Source organism: Herpailurus yagouaroundi, unplaced genomic scaffold, assembly GCF_014898765.1.
Source record: "Herpailurus yagouaroundi ecotype Mexico unplaced genomic scaffold, PumYag 29, whole genome shotgun sequence".
NCBI lineage: Eukaryota > Metazoa > Chordata > Mammalia > Carnivora > Felidae > Herpailurus > Herpailurus yagouaroundi.
In genome coordinates, this window is record NW_024412377.1 from 111,181,431 (window position 1) to 111,186,585 (window position 5,155).

The window sequence follows — 5,155 nt, forward strand, 5'->3', positions numbered from 1 at the left end:
ATCTATCTATCTATCTATCTATCTATCTATCTATCTATCTATCTATCCATACACACACAATGGAGTATTACTCGGCAATCCAAAAGAATGAAATCTTGCCATTTGCAACTACACGGATGGAACTGGAGAGTAATATACTAAGTGAAATTACTCAAAGAAAGACAAAAATCATATGACTTCACTCCTATGAGGACTTGAAGAGACAAAACAGATGAACATAAGGGAAGGGAAACAAAAATAATATAAAAAACAGGGAGAGGGACAAAACAGAAGAGACCCATAAATATGGAGAACAAACTGGGGGTTATGGGAGGGGTTGTTGGAGAGGGGATGGGCTAAATGGATAAGGGGCACTAAGGAATCTACTGAAATCATTGTTGCACTATATGCTAACTACTTTGGATGTACATTTAAAAAAATAAAAAAACAAAAAAAAATGCTTCCTCAAATCAGTGCAAGCTATTTGTACAATGCAGTTCAGTCCCTAAGAGTTGCTATTCTACCTCGAAAGATCTATGGGGCGCCTGGGTGGCGCAGTCGGTTAAGCGTCCGACTTCAGCCAGGTCACGATCTCACGGTCCGTGAGTTCGAGCCCCGCGTCGGGCTCTGGGCTGATGGCTCAGAGCCTGGAGCCTGTTTCTGATTCTGTGTCTCCCTCTCTCTCTGCCCCTCCCCCGTTCATGCTCTGTCTCTCTCTGTCCCAAAAATAAATAAAACGTTGAAAAAAAAAAAAGATATATACCCCCAAATTACTGTATTTCATTGAATACAATCGAAACACTGAATTTTAGATTTGAGAAGCATCACTGTTACATATCCCACTAAAAAGGGCAAACTCTACATATCCTCATTTCAGAGTTGTTAAAATTTGAAAAGATGTGCGTCTTAAAAACAGATGAAATATAGTCATTACATCTTTTATCTTTACTGATTCCTTCTTCCTCTTCTATCTTAATTCCTTTGAAATGGGTAATATTTTTAAATGTTCTTTTGCTTATCTGTATTTAAAAAAATTTCCTTAACATATATGTTATGTCTGAAAAAAATTGAATGATAATGAAACTAATATTTGACAACACTGACAAAAACAAATTGGTGCAGCTACTCTGGAAAACAGAATGGAGGTTCCTCAAAAAGTTAAAAATAGAAGTATCCTATGATACAACAATTGCACTACTACGTATTTACCCTAAGGATACAATAATACAGATTCAAAGGGGTACATGCACCGTGATGTTTGTGGCAGCATCCAGTGATGAATGGATAAAGAATATGTGACATGTACACACACACACACACACACACACACACACACACACACACATTAAAATTTTTGTAATGTTTCTTTTTGAGAGCATGAGCAGGGTAGGGACAGAGAGAGACAGACACACAAAATCCAAAGCAGGCTTCAGGCTCTGAGCTGTCAGCGCAGAGCCTGCCGTGAGTTTCGGACACACAAACTGCAGGATCATGACCCGAGCCAAAGTTGGATGCTTAACCACTAAGCCACCCAGGTGCCCCAAGAGTAGTCAGATTTTTAAGCATCCTGTTGAATTCTCAGGTGAAGTGACGATGCATCACAAAGAAAATTTCTCCCTTGGGGTGCCTGGGTGGCTCAGTAGGCTAAGCATCCGACTTCGGCTCAGGTCATGATCTTGGGGTTTGTGAGTTCGAGCCCCGCATCAGGCTGTGTGCTGGGAGCTCAAAGCCTGGAGCCTGCTTGGGATTCTGTCTCCCTCTTTGCCCCTCCCCCACCCACACTCGGTCTCTCTCTCTCTCTCTCTCTCTCTCTCTCTCTCTCTCTCTCTCTTTCTCAAAAATAAACATTAAAAAATTAAAAAAAAAAAAGGAAATCTCTCAATATGATACTGGAGATACTGGAAGTAGACTAAAATACTTTTCCACATCTCCATACACTTTAGTACCCTCTGTGACCTACTGTGTCTTCATGGAAGTTCTTGGAGCAGAATGAAAGCTATGGGACAGGGTTGAACTTACACTATTAACCAACCACAGGTAGCAAAACGCTACTGAGAAGTTCCTATGCAGCTTGTTTGGTTTTGGTTTAAGAGGATCAGTCACATGGCCTGAAGCTGCCCATGCCTGCTTTATTTACCTCAGCTCTACTGCTACAGTCTTCCAGCTGGCATAAGCCTCTAGCTTCTGCATAAAGGAAAACTGAGGGCAGAGAGCTGTTCTTTCTTTTGCTCTGTTTTCACATTTCTCTTCATTCACCATTACTCTACCAAATCAGTTTGGTAACTGCCAACAACAGCCATCTAGGCAAACAAAAAGCCAATATGAATACATTAATTATTTTAACATATGAAGATAGATTAAAAATTTCAGAGTTGAAAAACATGGAGGTTATAATTTCTCCTAGAAAAGAATTTACTTCTTTTTTCTTTTTTTAAAAACTAATTGTTACCAGACCCCTCCTAACGGCTTCCAGGAAAATTAAACAGAACATAAATCATGTATGAAAGGAAATCTAGTTTTGTAAATATTTGTAATAGATAAAATGAAAGTACTCAGGTAGAAAAAATAGGAATTTGTGCACTTAAAGATAAACATCATTTTTTTTTTAATTTTTTTTTCAACGTTTATTTATTTTTGGGACAGAGAGAGACAGAGCATGAACAGGGGAGGGGCAGAGAGAGAGGGAGACACAGAATCGGAAACAGGCTCCAGGCTCTGAGCCATCAGCCCAGAGCCCGACGCGGGGCTCGAACTCACGGACCGCGAGATCGTGACCTGGCTGAAGTCGGACGCTTAACCGACTGCGCCACCCAGGCGCCCCATACATCATTTTTAATAAAGCCTATCTTACAGTAGAAATTACCATAAAATAAGAATTCCTCCTTATATTTCCTTTGAACAACACCTTACGTCTCAATATGTTCATCAATAAAAACAGTATGTTTTTTCAATGTGTAGAGATAAACCAAGAGCAAACAGGTCTTCCTTCAGATAAATGTTTATATGTTTAAAAAAATCCTTTTATTTGCTGCTTTTTAAAAAAAATTATTATTTTTAACATTTATTTATTATTGAGAGTCAGAGAGAGACCGAGCATGAGCATGGGAGGGACAGAGAGAGGGGGAGACACAGAATCCAGAGCAGGCTCCAGGCTCTGAGCTGTCAGCACAGAGCCTGACATAGGGCTCAAACTCACAAACCGTGAGATCAAGACCTGAGCCAGGTGCTTAACCAGGCACCCCTATTTGCTGTTTTTTTCCCCTGACAGTATTTTTCAACATAAAAAAAGATAGTTGTTTCACTTGCATTGTACCACAATTTACTTAATGAGCAGACCTACTGTTGTCTCCAATATTACACATTTTCATTTAAAAAAATAGCACCCTGATGACCATCCACACATTCGCTGTCCCTGAAACACAGCTGCAATGCCAAAATACCTCTTACTAGCTGGGACACCAAGAAGGTCACTTAACTTTTTTCAATCTCAGTTTATCTGAAAATGGGAATGAAGTGACTGTGTATATATAAATATTTACATGTCAAGTACTCATCTGTATACTGTTCACCTGTATACTATACAGGCTTTCTGAAAGTTTGTGGTTAAAACCATGGGCTCTACTGGGTGTTGTATGTAAGTGATGAATCACTGAATTCTGCTCCTGAATCCAATACTGTACTGTATGTTAACTAACTACAATTTAAATAAAAACATGAAAAAAAAAAAAAAAGACCATGGGCTCTGAAGCAAGACTACCTGCATATAAATGCCAGTTTGGCGATGTACTAGCTATGTGACCCCATCAATGTTGCTTAGCCTCTCTGTGTTTCAGTTTCCTCATGTGTAAAATGAAGACAACAATGCTGTCTTCTTCAATGGGCTGTTCTAAGGACTGCACAAGAATGGACTGCTGGGCAATGATAAGACAATAGAAGAGGGTACAGGTGACTTTTTAAACAGTGGACTTTTTTTTTAAAATCACTTTATTTATTTATTTATTTATTTATTTATTTATTTATTTATTTATTTATTTATAATATATGAAATTTATTGTCAAATTGGTTTCCATACAACACCCAGTGCTCATCCCAAAAGATGCCCTCTTCAACACCCATCACCCACCCTCCCCACCCTCCCACCCCCCATCAACCCTCAGTTTATCCTCAGTTTTTAAGAGTCTCTTATGCTTTGGCTCTCTCCCACTCTAGCCTCTTTTATTTTTTTCCTTCCCCTCCCCCATGGGATTCTGTTAAGTTTCTCAGGATCCACATAAGAGTGAAACCATATGGTATCTGTCTTTCTCTGTATGGCTTATTTCACTTAGCATCACACTCTCCAGTTCCATCCACGTTGCTACAAAGGGCCATATTTCATTCTTTCTCATTGCCACGTAGTATTCCATTGTGTATATAAACCACAATTTCTTTATCCATTCATCAGTTGATGGACATTTAGGCTCTTTCCACAATTTGGCTATTGTTGAGAGTGCTGCTATAAACATTGGGGTACAAGTGCCTCTATGCATCAGTACTCCTGTATCCCTTGGGTAAATTCCTAGCAGTGCTACTGCTGGGTCATAAGGTAGGTCTATTTTTAATTTTTTGAGGAACCTCCACACTGTTTTCCAGAGTGGCTGCACCAGTTTGCATTCCCACCAACAGTGCAAGAGGGTTCCCGTTTCTCCACATCCTCTCCAGCATCTATAGTCTCCTGATTTGTTCATTTTGGCCACTCTGACTGGCGTGAGGTGATATCTGAGTGTGGTTTTGATTTGTATTTCCCTGATGAGGAGCGACATGGAGCATCTTTTCATGTGCCTGTTGGCCATCCGGATGTCTTCTTTAGAGAAGTGTCTATTCATGTTTTCTGCCCATTTCTTCACTGGGTTATTTGTTTTTCGGGTGTGAAGTTTGGTGAGCTCTTTATAGATTTTGGATACTAGCCCTTTGTCCGATATGTCATTTGCAAATATCTTTTCCCATTCCATTGGTTGCCTTTTAGTTTTGTTGATTGTTTCCTTTGTTGTGCAGAACCTTTTTATCTTCATAAAGTCCCAATAGTTCATTTTTGCTTTTAATTCCCTTGCCTTTGGGGATGTGTCACATAAGAAATTGCTGCAGCTGATGTAAGAGAGGTCTTTTCCTGCTTTCTCCTCTAGGGTTTTGATGGTTTCCT

At 39.6% G+C, this 5,155-nt stretch overlaps 1 protein-coding gene across 1 annotated transcript in view; it reads right to left on the reverse strand.

Annotated features, from left to right (window-relative positions):
- The window catches only part of NDUFAF2 (NADH:ubiquinone oxidoreductase complex assembly factor 2), a 166,986-nt gene that overhangs the window by 1,833 nt on the left and 159,998 nt on the right, over positions 1–5,155 (reverse strand). The window lies entirely within an intron of this gene.